Source organism: Pongo pygmaeus, chromosome 4 (assembly GCF_028885625.2).
Source record: "Pongo pygmaeus isolate AG05252 chromosome 4, NHGRI_mPonPyg2-v2.0_pri, whole genome shotgun sequence".
NCBI lineage: Eukaryota > Metazoa > Chordata > Mammalia > Primates > Hominidae > Pongo > Pongo pygmaeus.
This window is the reverse complement of record NC_072377.2, coordinates 43,886,017-43,905,698: the sequence shown is the minus strand read 5'-3', so window position 1 is coordinate 43,905,698 and position 19,682 is coordinate 43,886,017. Positions and strand designations below refer to the sequence as shown.

At 39.8% G+C, this 19,682-nt stretch overlaps 1 protein-coding gene across 5 annotated transcripts in view; it reads left to right on the top strand.

The window, feature by feature from the left end:
* The first annotated feature begins 967 nt into the window (after positions 1-967).
* Positions 968-19,682, top strand: part of TMEM267 (transmembrane protein 267) — a 37,640-nt gene continuing 18,925 nt past the window's right edge. Inside the window, exons 1-2 of one of the 5 annotated variants that reach the window (XM_063664801.1) lie at positions 1,780-1,947; positions 2,131-2,373. The gene's annotated coding sequence lies outside the window, so the exon portion shown is untranslated. Of the gene's footprint in view, positions 1,201-1,778; positions 2,061-2,130; positions 2,447-19,682 lie in introns of those variants that run through there. The other 4 variants (XM_063664802.1, XM_054486914.2, XM_054486915.2 and 1 more) reach the window with 4 other exon arrangements.

Below are 19,682 nucleotides of genomic sequence, written 5' to 3'. Positions count from 1 at the left end.
TCAAAAACAAAAACGGAGACAAGCAACATTGTAAACTAAAAATCAGGCACTTTGGCAAAGACTGTATATCTAAACTGTCTCATGAACCAGATACTTTCTTTTGAACACAGGAAGATTTATGCTGCAAAGTGTTTAACAGAAATGAGCTCACCAAAAGTGCTATTTATTATAAGCTTGTCTATTAGGAAAGAACAAAACCACGTATCTATAAAGACGTCAAGATTACACCAAACACAACCAGAAATGTTCTAATTTTCTGATTTCTATAAAAGACCTGGCTCTTCAAATAAACGGGAAGCAGTAACAGAGAAAACGAGAAAAATGGGGAGAAGAGTGTAGATCAGGAATGATAATGTCACTAAGTTAAAGGGGCACAATGCCTTTTTTTTTTTAGTTCCTCTGACACTGGATTCCTTCACATTTCAATTCTCAAACAAGTACCATTTCCTCATAAGGGCCTTCCTTACTACCTGACTAAAGTTAGCATCTCCCAAGTCTATTACATCACCCTATTTACTTCCTTTATAGTACTTATTACAATCTGTCCAGCTTGTTTCCTTGTGGCTCACATCCTCCACTAGAACTTGAGCTCCATAGTCATTCTGTAGCACACTGAGAGCACTCTTGTTTGTATAAATGAATCAGTTAGCTGGGCACAGTGGCTCACGTCTGTAATCCCAAAACTTTGAGAAGCCAAGGAGGGGGGATCACTTGAGCCCAGGACTTCAACACCAGCCTGGGCAACATAGTGAGATGCCCATCTCTACAAAAAACTTAATTACCTGCATGATGGCATGTGCCTGTGGTCCCAGCTACTCCAGAGGCTGAGGCCGGAGAATCCCTTGAGCCCAGGAGGTCAAGGCTACAGTGAGCTATGATTGCACCACTGCACTGCCGCCTGGGTGACAGAGGGAGACCCTGTCTCAAAAAAAAAAAAAAAAAAGAATAAGGATCTACAGGCAGTAGACTGACTACAGAGAAAAGAACTACTATTACATTGTTTGGGTTTGCATGAAGCCATCTATGTTGTTCCTCAATAGCTCCATAAGGCCTAGATTATAAGACTTTGTACCACACTGCCAAAAGGGTAATGCCAAATTATTACTGCATTCAGAAGGAGAAAATTTGTCCTTAACATGGCTAAAAGCACTCAAAATTATAAATACATTTGCTGAGAGATACTTTAAATTCTCATTTAAGGTATGTGGGAGTTAAAAGGTGTTTAATTTTCCCTGTCAGTTGGGTCTTTTACATTGGCTAAGAACCAAGAGTGTGACAAGAAATTAGTTCTATGATTGAGAAACTCTAAGATTCTGGGGTTGGCCTAGGAGTTTACTTTGAGATTGAAGTTTATTTTCTATGGTCAACTGTATAATTACGATGATACCACCCCTTGCTTTTCACCTGACACTTGGTTTGAGAAACTGTAGGTAGGAAAGGGAAAGAAGAATGTCCCTCCTTGGGCCTCTTCTTTTGGGCCTGTGCTTCCTAGAGTCAGATGTCAAGCTGGTATTTCCTTGGTGCTAAGAGAGCAACCACCACTCTGAGGCAGATACGGGATGGGACCTAGCGAAAGTCCCAGTAAACAAACTGTATCTTGTAAGCGCGACTTAATTAGGGTCAAACTACTCTGTATGGACTTGCTTTTTCGACTTCTGAGGATTTAGTAGTCATGATTAAGTGTTGTCACGCTACTGCGATCTACAAACAGTAGCTCCACAACATCCGCCCGCATCGTGGCAAAGAATTATCAAGAAATCCCCAAGGGGGCGGTGATGAGCCGCCGGTCGGCCAGGTCGCCCGGTCCCTCAGTCTGGCGAAAAGCTCCGTTGCCCACCCTGAGGGCTTCGCAGAAGGAAGCTGGCAGTATCGCTGCACCTTAGAGACGCGAAGGCCGAGGCTCTTAGCTCAAGCTTCTGGTAGTAAGGCCTGTGTGCCTGGCATTCGGTGAGGCCACTTTTCTGTCCCCAGCTTCCGGGCCACTACTTGGGTGCATCGTGGGGATGTCTGCAGCTACGTTTGCGGCACGGCTCCGGCTAAACTGAAAAACGAATCCTCAGGTTTGACAAAAGTAAACTAAAAAGGCACTTTTCTCCTCTCACTCTGACGTCCCAAAAGTTTCCTTTTTAGGGGTCGGGGCCTACGGTGGGCGAGGAGAAACTCGAAGTATCTACCCACCGCACCAAACAGTACTCATTCGTCGCTTCCTTTCGACTTGGAGCTGGCCAGTATCCCGGCGTCCTCTCGGCCGACGCTGCGGTCTGAAGCCACTCTGGCCGGCAGCCGACGTCTCTATGGCTCCGACCGAGGGGCGGAGGACAGGGGCGGGGCCGCTGCTCGAGCTGCGGCCGGTTTGAACTCAGAGAACCCGGGGTGGGTACGGCGGAGCCGCTGCGAGGGACTGAGGGGAGGGGGCCGGGTGGACGCCGCGGAACTGCGTCCTGAGGTGGGAGACCGGAGGTGGGGACCACTGAGTCTGATGTCTGGAGGGTCCGGTTGCGGGTCGGACGGCGTGCTGGAACAGCCGGCACGCGGGAGCCAGGAGCCTGCTGGTTGCGTGTGACCCACGAGCTGGCACTGTCCCGCGGCCCTGGGGTCTGCGAGGAGCCCTGGCGCCGCCCTCCGGCTTCGCGCTTTTTCTAGATCCCTAGAGCCCCAGCCCTCCGCCTACGCTCCGCGCCCCTGGCCTTTTTCTGGCCCAGGATAGGGTTCCGGGAGTCCTGCCGAAGGATCCCATTGCCGTCCTTAACCGGTTGTAAGAGCCTTTTGCGCCCCGGAGCTCTTGAGGCTTGAATGTTGAGAGTGTGACATGGTCCTTTCCCTGCAGCCTGGCCAATTTTTTTAAATGACGTTTAAAAAATTATTGCATCATACCAGACTCAGAAAAGGATGTCTGGGAACTTCTGAAGCTTGAAACATGTTGAAATACAGGATTTTGTTTTATTCGTAATGGGCGTAGGAACTAAACATTTTAAGTGCAGACATCTGATGGCTATAAAAAGTTTCAGTGAAAGTAAGCAAGATTTGTGTTTCCTTTCTTTGTCAGTTAGTTGCATCAGATTTGGCATCTGCTTTTGTTATTTTTCCATTAAAGAAATTAAATATATTAAGTTTACAGCAACTACAGTTCAGTGAAGAGGACTTACTGGTAAAGCATAATAAAGGCGGTTTCTGGAATTTGGACCGTGTTTTGACCTTGGGTTTTTGCATATAATATGTAAGGTTGGTGGGGAAGAGGGAAAGTTAAAACAGATGACACTTACTTAGAGAATGTATCAGCTCTTATTTGTTTTGACAGAAATAATGTCTAAGAGATTATTAGCAAACAATACATGATAGCGTATAATTAAAGTGACCAGCTAATTATATGTTTGTGGAATTCAGGAAGGAGAAAAGTACTGCTATGTATACTCTGAAGACCCCAAAGTTAGTGGTATTTGCTATAAGGGGGATGGGGTGTGACAAAGTTTGGGCATTGCAGAAAGTGGCTTCTGCGAGTCATAGGGAGGAATTTATGATATGTCAGTTATGTCAGAGAAGCTATCCCAAACAGTATCTTTAGTTCATAGGCTGAGGATTTATTATGTGATTATCTCTTGTATTAGTAAAATGGAATATTTATTAAATACCTTGAGCACATTGGATTTTAAGCATGACAAGTTTAAAAGAGATCACTACTCTTAAGGAACCTTATCAACAAAAGTGAATATGTAAAATAAAGCTTATGAATTTAGGAGGTTCGGGAGTCCGTGTTATTTGTAGGGTGAGGAATAGGAAGTGGAAAAGGAAATAAAAAGTTTAAGAAAAGTTAAGAAATAAAAAGTTTAAGAAGAAAAATGGGTACCCTTAGGTGTATTATTCAGAGACAATAAGTAATACAGGAACACTTAGTAAATTTCTCTTTTTCTAATACTCAGACTCTGATGTTAAATATCTGCACCAAAAGTTGGAGTAGAATAGATGCCAGAAATGTGGGGTTCTGGAACTGCAATTATACCTTCCTTAAAAATAGAAATAGTACTCTTCTACATATCTATTGTGTAATAAATTACACCAAAACTTAGAGGCTTAAAACAGTAGACAGTAGGGGCCGGGCGCCGTAGCTCACGTCCGTAATCCCAGCACTTTGGGAGGCCAAGGCGGGCGGATCACGAGATCAGGAGATCGAGGCCATCCTGGCTAACACGGTGAAACCCCGTCTCTACTAAAAATGCAAGAAATTAGCCTGGCGTGGTGGCGGGCGCCTGTAGTCCCAGCTACTCGGGAGGCTGAGGCAGGAGAATGGCGTGAACCCGGGAGGCGGAGCTTGCAGTGAGCCGAGATCATGCCACTGCACTCCAGCCTGGGTGACAGAGCGAGACTCCATCTCACACAAAACACAAACAAACAAACAAAGACAATAGTTGCATTCTTTCTGTGGGGTCAAGACTTAGCTGGCAGTTCTGGCCCAGGGTCTCATGAAGTTGCAGTCAGGATGTCAGCAGTGGCTGTGGACATCTGAAGGGTTGACTGGGGCTGAAGGATCTGCTTCCAAGTTCACTGTGAGCTTTTTCCGTCCTCTTTCATCAGCAAGCTGTTTTGTACTTTCCGTTGATAAAATGCATTCGCATTATACCCATCATGTATAATATATGTGTTCCTATTCGTAAACCGTGATACAGTTATTTGTAAACAGTAAATTTTGCTTGTTGAGGTCGCTTTAAATTTGGATCGTCATGTAAATACTTCAAGTAATCTTTTGATTTTTCACTTTGCTCACGACACTTTATTAGCAAACTAATCCTTTTAAAATCTGAACTCATCATGTAAAATGTAGGGTTAGTAGGTTCGATGTGGTAGTTTCTGCCTGTAGTCCCAGCACTTTGGGAGGCCAAAGTGGAAGGATCACTTGAGGCCAGGAGCTGAAGACCAGCCTGGGCAACACAGTGAGACCCCATCTCTGCAAAACACTTTAAAAACAAAAATTTAGCCAAGTATAGTTGTGCATTTCTGTAGTCCTAGCTACTCAGGAGGCTGAAGCAGGAGCCCATGAGTTCAAGGTTACAGTGAGCTATGATCGTGCCACTACACTTCAGCTTGGGCAACAGAGATACCTTGTCAAAAAAAAAAAAAAAAAAGCCGGGCGCAGTGGCTCACGCCTGTAATCCTAGCACTTTGGGAGGCCGAGGCGGGCGGATCACAAAGTCAGGAGATCAAGACCATCCTGGCTAACATGGTGAAACCTCGTCTCTAGTAAAATTACAAAAAAATTAGCCGGGCGTGGTGGCGGGCACCTGTAGTCCCAGCTACTCGGGAGGCTGAGGCAGGAGAGTGGCGTGAACCCGGGAAGCAGAGCTTGCAGTGAGCCGAGATCGTGCCACTGCACTCCAGCCTGGTCGACAGAGCAAGACTCCATCTCAAAAAAAAAAGTAAGGTTATTAACATTTAAATATATATTGTGATTATTAAAAATTGCTTCATGAGTGAAAGAAAATATAATGCACTGGCTTTATAAGGACATCATGAAATTTGCAGTTAAGTGGATATTGGCTTTTTATTTTTGTCTTCCTTCTGGAATGAGGGTTGAAAATAAATTTGTAATTGGGTCAGGCTCAGTGGCTCAGTCCTGTAATCCCAGTGCTTTGGGAGGCTGAGACGGGAGGAACACTTGAGGCCAGGAGTTTGAGACCAGCCTGGACAACATAGAGGGACCCTGTCTCTTCAAAAAAAAGAAAAAATTGCCCAAGCTTGGTGGCACTTGCCTGTAGTCCCAGCTACTCAGGAAACTGAGTCAGGAGAACTGCTTGAGCCTAGGAGTTAAAGGCTACAGTGAGCTAGGACCATGCCACTGCACTCCAGCCTGGGCAACAGAACAAGACTTTGTCTCTAAAAAAAGAAAAGAAAATTTGTGATAATATATAAACAAAGATTGAGTGGCAGCAGAGCTTTTGTGTTAGGCGTCTGTGTAGTCTGTGCCCAGCCTAGGTTCTTCTCATACCTGAATGGTCTTCTTTCTCCTTAGGGCTAACTTACAGGCCATACTTTACTGAAGGAGGGGAATATTGCTGCTGCTGCTGCTCTGGGTTGGCCATTAATTCAAGTTTTCATTGTCCCTGTTTCAGTCCAGCTAAGTGGATAAGGGCATTTATTTTTAGTTGAAAGGGACATTTTATCAACTTTAAAGTTATATGCATTAAATATTTAAATATGTTGACTTCTTTATCCATTCAGGTGTTGAATGTTTGTTTTCTAAAGGAGACAATGATTCATAATTTGTGACACTGTAAATCCTGAGGTTTATAGAAATGATTCATGACTTTGTAATGGAGGTATGCTTTGCATTTTTTGTATTTTGGTCACATCTCTTGGTTGAGAGTACCTGGAAATCATTATTTCCAGATCCTGGAAGAATCTATAAAAAATAATCCATCTTAATGCTTTAGAGAACAATTTTCATTATTGCAAATGATCAAGAATGAGCATTGTTGTAGACTCCATTATCATTTAAAAAATAGTTGTTATCTGCAAAGTAAGTATGCTTCACATAAGGAATCTGCATAGGTTATTTCTTGTGTCTATTATTACATAACAATGAACAAATTGTTTTTATGTTATACAATAAATTTGATTTATGAGATTGGATGTAATTTTATTAATACCAATTAGTGTTATATATTTAATGTGCATATTAATATATATTTATAATGTTATACCTTTTTATTACCTTTTTAAAATTACACTTTTAAGAGGCTGACTTTAACAATCAAGTATGAGTTGTTTAATTACTTCTGGCTTTAACTTTTCAAAGTAGCTTTATTGGTTTTATGGTCATAATAGTAAGACATTGAAATTTTTCAAAAATTCAAAAAAGGAAAAATAATGATTACATTTGTAAGGCCACCACTGAGAAACAAACCAAATGAACAGTCTTCCAGATTTTTTAATAGACCTGTATATATTTTTTTAACAAAAATGTAATTTTTTACATATTATTTTGTAGGTTATCTTTTACATTTTAATACTTAATGAACATCTTTCTATTTCAGTAAATATGAGAATAAGTATTTTTTAATGGCTGCATATTTGTGGAATTTATTTCACTAGTGCCATATTTCATACATATACATTATTTTAAAATTTTTCTTGTAAACAATGCTATGCTGAACATTCATATATAGCTGTTCGTATTTATCTAATTATTTCCTTATTTTCCTAGAATTGGAAATGTAGCATCAAAAGTGTTTGCTTATTTTTTGTGGTTTTTGATACATAGTCAAATTGACCACGAGAAGGTTTATACCAATTTACACTCTTGCCAATAACCTTTGAGAGTGATCAGTATTTCCCTACTCCTACTATCACAGAGTATTAGTAATCTTTTGTCAGTCTTACGTTGAAATCTCATTGTTATAATTTGAATTCAACTGATTACTAATAAAATTGAAATCTTTTCATATTTTTTGACCATTTGTATTTCTTTTCCAAATTGTCTTTTTATGTACATTGCCCACATTATTATTGGGATGCTTATTTCTGTATTAATTTTAAGATCCCTTAATACATTAGGGCTACTAATCTTTCTCTGTCATAAATGTTCTAAATTTCCTCCATTTATTTGTCTTTAATTTTGCCATGCAGAAACTTTATTGTGTAGTCATGCCTATCAGATTTTTAAAAATAATTTTGAGCTCTTCTAGCTAAAAGCTTCACATTATTGTATAGTCATGCCCATCAGATTTTTAAAAATATTTTTGAGCTCCTCTAGTTAGCTGGACTATGTAGAATTCTGTTGACAAATTCATATAAATATCCTAAATTTGATAACCCAGTTGATTACAAAAGCTATCTAACCATGGAAGTTTTCCAGGCAGCTAGTCAACCAAACTGATTCCCTTTCTTAATTTAATCAGAGAAATAGTCTATATTGTAAAACATGGGGTGTGACGTTTTAAAATCTAAAGTTGTTTATATAAAATTACATTATACAGACTGAAAGTTGGTTATCCAAACTAGGTTTTGTCTGATGATTGATTTTCTTCAGTGGTATTTAGTAATTATAGCCTTTTCTACCTACTGATTACCAGTATGGACAGGTCATTTCCTGTTCAATGTAATATATTTGGGAGGTTCCTCTTCAAATCCATTGTGAAGGAAGATAGAACCCATGTTCTTCTATACAGATGTTCGTTTACTTATGATGGTGTCCATGTCCTGATAAACCCATCGTAAGTCAAAAATTACATAAGTTGAAAATACATTAACGCCCACAAACCCACTGTAGAGTCAAAAAAATAATAAATTGAACCATCGTAGGTTGAAACCATCTGTATATACTGAAAAGGCCACATACTGTTCTGTCTTCTCCAGCCTTGCAGCTTGAGTGTGGTCATATGACCTAGACTTAGCCAATCAGACACATACCTTACCCCGCTCCGAATTTTGTATTGAGAGCAAGGAAACAAATACTGCCAAGAATCTTTTATAGCAGCAGCAGACAGGGCAGGACTGGCAGCAATGCCATTGGAAATACTTGGTGACAGGAGTTTGGGCAGTGCAAGCTGGGCTTGGTGGCAGGGAGATCTTCATCAGACCAGTTGTCTGGTGTCTTTTTTTTTTTTGAGATGGAGTCTCGCTCTGTTGCCAGGCTGGAGTGTAGTGGTGCGTTCTGCTCATTGCAACCTCCGCCTCCTGGGTTCAAGCGATTCTTCTGCCTCAGACTCCCAAGTAGCTGGGATTACAGGCACACACCATCATGCCCGGCTAATTTTTTTGTATTTTTTTTTAGTAGAGATGGGGTTTCACGGTGTTGGTCAGGCTGGTCTTGAACTCCTGACCTCGTGATCTGCCTGCCTCGGCCTCCCAAAGTGCTGGGATTACAGGCGTGAGCCACCGCCCCCGGCCTGTGTCTGGTGTCATTTTAACTGAAGTTCTTGTTCTTGAGGGTTAGTTTTGAAGCCTGGTTTTCAAAACCTGACAAGTCTGTGATTTCCCAATTTCCTTATTTGTTGTTGTTGTTGTTGTTTTTCAGACAGGATCTCACCCTGTCATTTAGGCTGGAGTGCAGTAGGGCGATCGTAGTTCTTTACTGCAGCTTCGAACTCCTAGACGCATGTGATCCTTCTACTTTAGCCTCCCGAGTAACTAGGACTACAGGTGTACACCACCACGCCTGGCTATTTTTTTTTTTTTTTCTAGTACAGTCTGTGTTGCCCAGGCTAGTTTCAAACTCCTGGCCTCAAGCAATCCTCCTGCCTTGGCCTCCCAAAGTGCTGGGATTACAGGTGTGAGCTACCACACCTGGCCTCAAACATTTTAATAATTTTTTTTTTTTACTTAATACAAAACCGTTTTTGCCCTTCCTTGCACTTGGAACCATAGCTGATAACGAGATCTGGGTCAAATATTACATCATTCCTCTACCAATTCAGAACTATGTACACATTTCTCCCCACCATATACATACTGGGTCTGGTTCTCGATTTTGTATTCACCTTTATGTACTCACATTATGCTACTTTTTTTTCAAAAGTTTATTAGCATGTACTCTTTCAAATGAAATTTAAAATTATGTTGCGAAGTTCCTAGAAGAAAATCCCTTCATGATTTTGATTAAAATTGCATTAAATTTGTAGATTAATTTGGAGAGAATAACACCATCAGTGTTGTCTTCTTATGCAAAAAAGAAAAAAAAAGGTCTGGCTTGTGTATCAGTTAGGATCCATCAAAGGAGCAGAACCACTTTGTGAGCTAAAGACCTATGGAATTGTGGGAGGTGGTAGAGTGGTCTGCAGACTTGCCTCTGAGTCTCTTGTTCAGCCTGAAGTTGCTGCAGATCAACTAGACTGGCAGTCAGACAGGGATACTGGTTGTAGATGAGAGAAAGGACAAACTGAAACCGTTGGGGACAAAACGGAACCTGCATCAGCCTCTCACCAACCCTAGTTTTGATGCTTGAGTAACCTGCAGGAGAGGATGACACTTTCATGTCACAGCTGCACTTGTGGGCCCAGGATTTGGAGAAGTGGAGAGAAGGTCTGATGGGAATTGAAGGAGCTGCAGGTCCAGCTTCTTCCCCATGCCAGCAAGGTGAGCTAACAGATCAGCAGCACATGCAAGCTTCACAGTGTGCTCTGCATTGACCTTCACGGTGTAAAAAATATGACTTGCTTCATTTGTGAGTTCCATATAATGTCTCCTATAGCCAACAGTACCCAGAACAATATAAGGAAGGGAATTCTGGGAAATGTTTTTAAGTCCGAGTTAGCTGAGTTGATACAGTACAAAGCCATTAGAGCTCTAGTTAATTGATCTTTTTCATCTTTTAATAGAGTTTTGTTGTTTCATTCTTGCTATTTTAATTCTTGGCATTTTGAGTTGATGTTGTGAATGTTCATTTTCCCATCTTCTTATGATTATTGCTATTATATTGAAAAATTGTTTTAGTTCATATCTTGAACTAACCACATTTTTCAACTTAAATTCCAACAGTTTTCTGTTGGTTCTCTTGGGTAGGCAGTCATTTTACCTGCAAACTAATGTAATCATCTTTTCCTTCCTGATAATGTAATGATACATTTTCTTCCCTCCCTCTCCTGCCTTTATTCTTTTTCCTCATTACATTGATTAAAACCACCAGAACAATGTTATAATAGCTATACTGTTTCTGAATTTTTTTTTAAATTATACTTTAAGTTCAGGGGTACATGTGCAGAATGTGCAGGTTTGCTGCATAGGTATACACGTGCCATGGTGGTTTGCTGCACCCATCAACCTGTCATCTACATTAGGTATTTCTCATAATGCTATCCCTCCCCTAGCCCCCCACCCACCTGTAGGCCCTGGTGTTCCCCTCCCTGTGTACCCTCACTGTGTCCATGTGTTCTCATTGTTCAACTCCCACTTATGAGTGAGAACATGCGGTGTTTGGTTTTCTGTTCTGTTAGTTTGCTGAGAATGATGGTTTCCAGCTTCATCCATGTCCCTGCAAAGGACATGAGCTCATTCTTTTTTACGGTTGCATGGTATTCTGTGGTGTATATGTGCCACATTTTCTTTATCCAGTCTATCATTGATGGGCATTTGGTTCCAAGCCTTTGCTATTGTAAACAGTGCCACAATAAACATACGTGTGCATGAGTCTTTACAGTAGAATGATTTATAACCCTTTGGGTATATACCCAGTAATGGGATTGCTGGATCAAATGGTATTTCTAGTTCTAGATCCCTGAGGAATCGCCACACTGTCTTCCACATTGGTTGAACTAATTTACACTCCCACCAACAGTGTAAAAGCATTCCTATTTCTCCATATCCTCTCCAGCATCTGTTGTTTCCTGACTTTTTAACGATCGCCATTCTAACTGGTGTGAGGTGTGGTTTTGATTTGCATATCTCTAATGACCAGTGATGATGAGCCTTTTTTCATTTTTTTTTTTTTCAAGACAGAGTTTTTCTCTTGTTGCCCGGGCTGGAGTGCAATGGCGTGATCTTGGCTCACCGCAACATCTGCCTGCTGGGTTCAAGCAATTCTCCTGCCTCATCCTCCCGAGTAGCCGGGATTACAAGCATGTGCCACCACACTTGGCTAATTTTATATTTTTAGTAGAGATGGGATTTCTCCGTGTTGGTCAGGCTGGTCTCGAACTCCCGACCTCAGGTGATCTGCCTGCCTTAGCCTCCCAAAGTGCTGGGATTACAGGCATGAGCACCGTGCCTGGCAAATGTCTTCTTTTGAGAAGTGTCTGTTCATATCCTTCACCCACTTTTTGATGGGGTTATTTGCTTTTTTCTTGTAAATTGGTTTCTCTGTAGATTCTGGATATTAGGCCTTTTTCAGTTGGATAGATTGCAAACATTTTCTCCCGTTCTGTAGGTTGCCTGTTCGCTCTGATGATCATTTCTTTTGCTGTGTAGAAGCTCTTTAGTTTAATTAGATCTCATTTGTCTATTTTGGCTTTTGTTGCCATTGCTTTTGGTGTGTTACTCAGGAAGTCTTTGCTCATGCCTATGTCCTGAATTGCCTAGGTTTTCTTCTCTGGATTTTGTGGTTTTAGGTCTTACGTTTAAGTCTTTAATCCATCTTGAGTTAATTTTTGTATAAGGTGTAAGGAAGGGATCCAGTTTCAGCTTTCTGCATATGGCTAGCCAGTTTTCCCAACACCATTTATTAACTAGGAAATCCTTTCCCCATTGCTTGTTTTTGTCAGGTTTGTCAAAGATCAGATGGTTGTAGATGTGTGGTGTTATTTCTCAGGCCTCTGTTCTGTTCCATTGATCTATATATCTGTTTTGGTACCAGTACCACGCTGTTTTTGTTACTGTAGCCTTGTAGTATAGATTGAAGTCAGGTCGCGTGATGCCTCCACCTTTGTTCCTTTTGCTTAGGATTGTCTTGTCTATTTATGCGTGCTCTTTTTTGGTTCCATATGAAATTTAAAGTAGTTTTTTCCAATTTTGTGAAGAAAGTCAATGGTAGCTTGATGAGGATAGCATTGAATCTGTAAATTACTTTGGGCAGTATGGCCATTTTCATGATATTGATTCTTCCTATCCATGAGCATGGAATGTTTTTCCATTTGTTTGTGTCCTCTCTTATTTCCTTGATCAGTGAGTGGTTTGTAGCTCTCCTTGAAGAGGTCCTTCATATCCCTTGTAAGTTGTATTCCTAGGTATTTTATTCTCCTTGTAGCAATTGTGAATGGGAGTTCACTCATGATTTGGCTCTCTGTTTGTCTGTTATTGGTGTATAGGAATGCGTGTTATTTTCATGCATTGATTTTGTATCCTGAGACTTTGCTGAAGTTGCTTATCAGCTTAAGGAGATTTTGGGCTGAGACGATGGGGTTTTCTAATTATACAATCATGTCATCTGCAAACAGAGACAATTTGACTTCCTCTTTTCCTAATTGGATACCCTTTATTTCTTTCTCTTGCCTGATTGCCCTGGCCAGAACTATGTTGAATGTACAATTAAGTTATTACTGACTGTAGTTACCCTGTTGTACTATCAAGTACTAGGTCTTACTCATTCTTTCTTTTTTTTTTTTTTTTTTGAGACGGAGTTTCGCTCTGTAGCCCAGGCTGGAGTGCAGTGGCGTGATCGCATCTCGCTGCAACCTCCGCCTCCTGGGTTCGAGTGATTCTCCTGCCTCAGCCTCCTGAGTAGCTGGGATTACAGGCAGACGCCACCACACCCGGCTAATTTTTGTATTTTTTGTAGAGACAGGGTTTCACTGTGGTGATCAGGCTGGTCTTGAACTCCTGACCTTGTGATCTGCCCACTTCGGCCTCCCGAAGTGCTGGGATTACAGGTGTGAGCCACCGCGTCCGGCCTTCTATTTTTTTAGTACCCATTAACCATCCCCACCTCACCCTGCAGACCCCCCACCACCCTTCACAGCCTCTGGTAATGATCCTTCTACTCTCTATGTCCACAAGTTCAGTTGTTTTGATATTTAGATCCCACAAATAAGTGAGAACATGTGATGTTTGTGTTTCTGTGTCTGGCTTGTTTCACTTAGCAAAATGTTCTCCAGTTCCATCTATGTTGTTGCAAATAACTGGATCTCATTCTTTCTTATGGCTGAATGTAGTCCATTGTGAATATGCACCACATTTTCTTTATCCATTCATATGTTGATAAACACTTAGGTTGCTTCCAGATCTTAGCTATTGTAAACAATGCTGCAACAAACATAGGAATGCAGATATCTCTTTGATATACTGATTTCCTTTCTTTTCGGTATATACCCAGCAGTGGGACTGCTGGATCATATGGTAGTTCAATTTTTAGTTTTTTGAGGAACCTTCAAATTGTTCTCCATAGTGGCTATACTAATTTACATTCCCACCAAGAGAGTACAAGGTTTCCCTTTTCTGCACATCCTCATCATCATTCGTTATTGCCTGTCTTTTGGATATAAGCCATTTTAACTGGGGGAGATGATACCTCATTATAGTTTTGATTTGCATTTCTCTGATGATCAAAAATACTGAGCACCTTTACATATGCCTGTTTGCCATTTCTATGTCTTCATTTGAGAAATGTCTATTCAAATCTTTTGCCCATTTTTTATTAGATTATTGTATTTTTTTTCCTATAGAGCAGTTTGAGCTCTTATGTATTTTGGTTATTATTCCTTTGTCAGATGGGTAATTTGCAAATATTTTTTCCCATTCTCTGTGTTTTTTTCTTCACTTTACTGATTGTATCCTTTGCTGTGCAGAAGCATTTTAACCTGATGTAATCCCATTTGTCCATTTTTTTTTTTTTTTTTTTTTTTTGGTTACCTGTGCTTGAGGGATTGCTTAAGAAATTTTTGCCCACGTTAATGTCCTGGAGATTTTCCCCAATGTTTTCTTGTAGTAGTTTAATAGTTTGAAGTATAGATTTAAGTTTTTAATCCATTTTGATTTGATTTTTGTATATGGTGTGAGATAGGGGTCTACTTTCATTCTTCTGCATTTAGATATCTAGTTTTCCCAGTACCATTTGTTGAATAGATTGTGTTTTCCCCAGTGTATGTTCGTGGCACCTTTGTCAAAAATTAGTTCACTATAGGTGTGCAGATTTGTTTCTGGGTTCTCTGTTCTGTTTCATTGGCTGATGTGTCTATTTTTATGTCAGAACCATGCTGTTTTGGTTACTATAGCTCTGTAGTATAATTTGAAATCAGGTAATGTGATTCTTCCAGTTTTGTTCTTTTTGCTTAGGATAGCTTTGGCTATTCTGGGTCTTTTGTGGGTCCATATAAATTTTAGGATTTTTTTTTCTGTTTCTGTGAAGAATGTCATTAGTATTTTGATAGGGATTGCATTGAATCTATAGATTGCTTTGGGTAGTATGGACATTTTAACAATATTGATTCCTCCAGTCCATGAACATGGATTATTTTTCCATTTTTTGATGTCCTCTTCAATTTCTTTCTTCACTGTTTTATACTTTTCATTATAGAAATCTTTCACTTCTTTGGTTAATTCCTAGGTATTTAATTTTATGTGTGGCTATTATAAATGGAATTACTTTAAAAATTTCTGTTTCACATTGTTCAATATTGTCATATTGAAATGCTAGTGATTTTTTATGTTGCTTTTGTATTCTGCAACTTTACTGAAGTTGTTTATCTTCTTTTATCTTCCCTCTTTTTTTCTTAGTCTGGCTAAAGTTTTGCCAATTTTGTTTAATTTTTTAAAAAAACCAACCTTGTGTTTCATTGGTCTTTTGTATTTTTTAATTTCAATTTTATTTATTTATTCTCTGATCTTTATTATTTCTTTTCTTCTACTAATTTTGGGCTTGGTTTGCTCATGCTTTTCTAGTTTAATAGTTTTAATAGTTTTCTTGTCGTGTCTTTAGGTTTTTCCAAATATAAGATCATATCATCCGCAAACAAGGCTAATTTGACTTCATCCTTTCCAATTTGGATGCCTTTTATGTCTTTCTCTTATCTGATTGCTCTAGCTAGGATGTCTATTACTGCTGAATAACAGTGATGACAATGGGCATCATCCTTATTTTGTTCCAGATCTTAGAGGAAAAGTTTTCAATTTTCCCCCATTCGGTGTTGTGAACATAAAATATCTGAGGCAGCTCTCAATCAGTTTAGAAAGTTTATTTTGTCAGGGTTAAGGATGTGCCCGTGACACAGCCTCAAGAGGCTCTGATGACATGTACCCAAAGTGGTCAGGGTACAGCTTGCTTTTATACATTTTGGGAGTCATGAGACATCAATCAGTATGTGTAAGATGTATGTTGGGGCCGGGCGTGGTGTCTCACACCTGTAGTCCCAGCACTTTCGGAGGCTGAAGCAGTGGATCACTTGAGATCAGGAGTTCGAGGCCAGCCTGGCCAACATGGTGAAACCTCATCTCTACTAAAAATACAAAAATTGGCTGGGCATGGTGGTGTGTGCCTGTAATCCCAGCTACTTGGGAGGCTGAGGCACAAGAATCACTTGAACCTGGGAGGTGGAGGTTGCAGTGAGCTGAGATTGCACCACTGCACTCCAGCCTTGAGGTGGCAGAGCGAGACTCCATCTGAAAAAAAACAAAACAAAAAAGATGTATGTTGGTTCCTTCTGGAAAGGCGGGACAACTCAAAGGGAAGATTTCCAGGTCATAGGTAGATAAGAGACAAAAGATTGCATTATTTTGAGTCCTGGCCCAGCCTTTTACTGAATACACAATTTTGTCTGGCTCAGTGAATCTGCATTTTTACATAAATTAGGGCAAAGGAAGCAATCAGATATCCATTTGTCTCAGGTGAGCAGGGGGATGATTTACTGTCCTGCACCTGTGAAGATAAGCCATCAGTTTACATTGCCAGGTTGAAATTCAGTGTAACTGTTTCAGGGTAAAGATCTTGAGATCCACAAGGAATTTCCTTCTGGGCAAATTATGAGGGAGGTATGTAGCTTTTTATCTTTGTAGCTATCTTATTTGGGAATAAAATGGGAGGCAGGTTTACCTGACATAGTTCCCAAGTTTACTTTTCTCTTGACTTAGTGATTTCTGGGTCCCGACATTTATTTTCCTTTGACAGTATGATACTAGCTATGGATCTGTCATATACAGCTTTTATTATGTTGAGGTATGTTCCTTCCATACCCAGTTATTTTTAGGGTTTTTAAAACAAATGTTGAATTTTACCTAGCCCTTTTTCAGCATCAATTGAAATGATCATATGGTTTTTGTCCTTCATTCTGTTGATATGATGTATCACACTGATTGATTTGCATATGTTGAAGCATCATTGCATCCCAGGGATAAAGCCCACTTAGTCATGATGAATGATCTTTCTAATGTATTGGTGAATTCAGTTTGCTAGTATTTTATTGAGAATTTTTGCATCAATATTCATCAGCGATATTGGCCTTTAGTTTTCTTTTTTTGTGTGTCTTTGTTTAACTTTTCCAAAAAACAACCTTATGTTTCATTAATCTTTTGTATTTCTTTATTTCAATTTCATTTATTTCTTCTCTGATCTTTATTGTTTTGTTTCTTCTACTAATTTTGGGCTTGCTTTGCTCTTGCTTTTCTAGTTAAGATGCACTGTTAAATTGTTCATACGAAGTTCCTCTTTTTTGATGTAGGCATTTATAGCTGTAAACTTACCTGAGTACTGCTTTTGCCATATCCCATAGGTTTTGATATATTATGTTTCCATTGTTATTTGTTTCAAGAAATTTTTAAATTTCCTTCTTAATTTCTTCATTGACCCACTGGTCATTCAGGAGAATATTGTTTTATTTCCATGTATTTGTATAGTTTCCAAAATTCCTCTTGTAATTAATTTCTAGTTTTATTCCACTGTGGTCAGGGAAGATACTTGATATTAATTCAATTTTTTTAATGTTTTAAGACTTGTTTTGTATAGTCTATCCCTGAGAATATCCATGTGCTGAGGAAAAGAATGTATATTCTGCAGCTCTTAGATGAAATGTTCTGTAAATATTTATTAGATCGATTTGGTCTGTAGTGCAGGTTAAGTCTTGTGAACCCCGAAAATTTGAGACAGGTTTCAGTTAATTTAGGAAGTTTATTTTGCCAAGGTTGAGGATGCACCCATGACACAGCCTCAGGAAGTCCTGATGACATGTGCCCAAGATGGTCAGGGCACAGCTTGGTTTTTTACATTTTAGGGAGACATAAGACATCAATCTGTAATGCCCAACCTCATTTTTACTAACCCTGTTTTTAGACTCTCCCTTTTTCCTTTAATCACTTAGCCTTGTTTCCACCCGAATGGACTCTCCCTTAGCTAAGAGAACAAGACAGACTCCATCTTGGCTCTTTCACTGGCAGCCCCTTCCTCAAGGACTTAACTTGTGCAAGCTGACTCCCAGCACATCCAAGAATCCAATTAACTGATAAGATACTGTGGCAAGCTATATCCGCAGTTCCCAGGAATTCATCTGATTGATAACGCCCAAAGCCCCGCGTCTATCACCTTGTAATAGTCTTAAAGCCCCTGCACCTGGAACTGTTTACTTTCCTGTAACCATTTATCCTTTTAACTTTTTGCCAACTTCTGTAAAATTGTTTTAACTAGACCCCCGCCACTCCCCTTCCTAAACCAAGGTATAAAAGTTAATCAAGCCCCTTCCTCGGGGCCGAGAGAATTTTGAGCATTAGCTGTCTCTTGGTCGCCAGCTAATAAAGGACTCTTAATTCGTCTCAAAGTGTGGTGTTTTTCTAACTCGCTCGGGTACAACAAATCAATATGTAAGAAGTACATTAGTTCCATCCGGAAAGGCAGATACAACTCAAAGTAAGGCCCCCCCCACTGAGGGCTTCCAGGTCACAGGTAGGTGAGAGACAGACGGTTGCATTCTTTTGAGTTTCTGATAAGTCTTTCCCAAGAAGACAATCAGAATATGTATCTATCTCTGTGAGCAAAGGGATGACTTGAATAGAATGAGAGGCAGATTTGCCCTGAGTGGTTCCCAGCTTGAAAGGACCCAAGATATTTTCCTTTCACAGTCTGATGTTTCTTTGTTGATTTTCTGTCTGGAAGATCTGTCCAATGCCAAAAGTGGGATGTTGAAGTATCCAACTGTTATTATATTGGGGCCTATCTCTCTCTTTAGCTCTAATAATATTTCCTTTATATATCTGGGTGCTGCAGTGTTGGTTGCACATACATTTAAAATTGTTATATCCTCTTATTGAAATTACATCTTTGTCATTATACAGTGACCTTGTCTCTTATACTTTTTGTCTTGAAATCTATTTTGTTTAGTATAGGTATAGCTATTCCTGCTCTTTTATGGCTTCCATTAACATGGAATATCTTTTCCCATCCCTTTACTTTCAGTCTATGTGTGTCTTTATAGGTAAAGTGTGTTTCTTGTAGGTAACAGATCAATAGGTCTTTGTTTTTCACACATTCAGCCAGTCTATGGCTATTGATTAGAGAGTTTAGTCCATTTATATTTAATGTTGTCATTAATAAGTAAGGACTTACTCTTGCCATTTTGTTGTTTATTTTTTTGGTTGTTTTATGGTCTTTTCTTCTTTTTTTTTTTTTTTTTGAGACAGAGTCTCTCTCTGTTGCCCAGGCTGGAGTTCAATGGCGCAATCTCAGCTCACTGCAACCCCCACCTCCCAGGTTCAAGCAATTCTCCTGCCTCAGCCTCCCAAGTAGCTGGGACTACAGACGTGTGCCATGACACGCAGCTAATTTTTGTATATTTAGTAGAGACGGGATTTCACCATGTTGGCTAGGCTAGTCTCAAACTGCTGACCTCAAATGATCCACCCACCTTGGTTTCCCAAAGTGCTGAAATTACAGGCATGAGCCACTGTGTCTGACCTCTTCCTTCTTTCTTTCCTTCCTGTCTTCCTTTAGTTAAAACGATTTTCTCTGGGGATGTGATTTAGTTTCTTGCTTTTTATTTTTTGTGTATTCATTGCATGTTTTTTGGTTTGAGGTTATTATGAGGTTTGTAGATACTCTTACAGCCCATTATTTTCCTGATAACAACACTGTCTGCATAAACAAATAAACAGCAAAAGAAAACTAATAAAAACTCTGTTTTAACTTTATCCCCCCCACCTACTTTTTCACTTTTTGTTGTTTCTATTTATGTCCTATTGTACTGACTATGTCTCGAAAAGCTGTAGGCATTATTTTTGATTGGCTCATCATTTATTCCTTCTAGTTAGGATAAGAGTAGTTTACATTCCACATTTACAGTGTTATC